Raw genomic sequence first — 850 nt, 5'->3', positions numbered from 1 at the left:
ACCTCGACCCGGCTGGGACCAGGAGGGCAGGCCTGGGAGGCCCGCGGGTTAGCGCGGAGCGCGGCGGCGCTGCCAGGCCCGGACGCCGCACACCTGCGCTCCTGGCGAGGCCGCCCGCGTCCTAGCCCGCTCCCAGGATCTTCCTAGGGTGGAAACGCCTCACCCCCTTCCGGTTGAGCCCTCAGCCCACCCACTCTCAGTCGGTTCTGTCACAGGCTTGCCTGGTCCAGCCTCGGCCTTCTTGCCATCACCACCTCTTCCCACGTAGGGCTCCCCTTGCCCATGGCCAAGACGGCTCCTTTTGCCCAGTCTCCTTCCCCACTCAGGGGCCGAGTCGTCCCCATTCTGTCCTCAAACTGGGGGCTCCGCAGCCACTCCATCCGACCAAAACTAGGTTTTCCCTTCCCCATCTCATCAGCTGCTGCCGGCTTCAAGAGGGAGTTCTACTAGGTAGAAAAAGAAAGGACTTTGAAATCAGATGAATCTGGCTTGAACCTTTTATATAAAAAAAAGTTTTATTTATTTATTATTATTATTGTTTAATGAGAGAGAGAGAGCAAGCTGCCAAGGTCAGCCATGTGGGAACCCAGAGCCTGAACCCCCTCTCCACCTGCTGGGCCCAATCTGCTTGAATCTTAATGACCTTGGGCAAGGGATCTAACCTTCCAGAAGTTTACCTGATTGATAGAGGAACAATCAGGATACAGAACTTTGCTCGCTGTGAGAATCAGCTGTGAGAATCGGCTCTGAAATGCTTTGGAGGAATTTACTTATGGAGGGAAAAAGTTGGAGGAATCCACGTCATGAGTTGACATGTAAAAAAGCTTATATAATATATTTTAATGTTTAC

This window comes from Tupaia chinensis, unplaced genomic scaffold, assembly GCF_000334495.1.
Source record: "Tupaia chinensis unplaced genomic scaffold, TupChi_1.0 Scaffold000622_1, whole genome shotgun sequence".
NCBI classification, from domain to species: Eukaryota; Metazoa; Chordata; class Mammalia; order Scandentia; family Tupaiidae; genus Tupaia; species Tupaia belangeri.
The sequence above is the reverse complement of the archived record's forward strand: the minus strand, read 5'-3'. Positions refer to the sequence as shown.